A 323-nucleotide genomic window follows, 5' to 3' on the forward strand; every position below is an offset into this window, starting at 1 on the left:
CTATAAGCCATACACTTCCCCAGCACCCTGTTGGCATCCAGGATCCATCCCCCATGCCCGCCAGTGCCCCGTGGCACGCTTGCCCACTCTGCCTCTGGCCGGGGACCCTCGGGGCTGCCTGGCAGTGCTGGATTTAAGGCATGCTCAAGCAGCACACCCCTAAAATTTGCTTGCAAACTTGCCTTCCATCTCTGGGTGAGGTGGGAGGAGGAGAGAACCCACCACTGGAGCAAACCCCACCACGAGCCAGCCAGAGGCACGGTTTTTCTGAGGGAGTGGGAATCTCGCTGCTCCTCAAGCCATTGCCATCATCTCCATTTGTT

The sequence above is a fragment of the Cariama cristata genome, unplaced genomic scaffold (genome assembly GCF_000690535.1).
Source record: "Cariama cristata isolate BGI_N322 unplaced genomic scaffold, ASM69053v1 scaffold24861, whole genome shotgun sequence".
Taxonomy (NCBI): domain Eukaryota; kingdom Metazoa; phylum Chordata; class Aves; order Cariamiformes; family Cariamidae; genus Cariama; species Cariama cristata.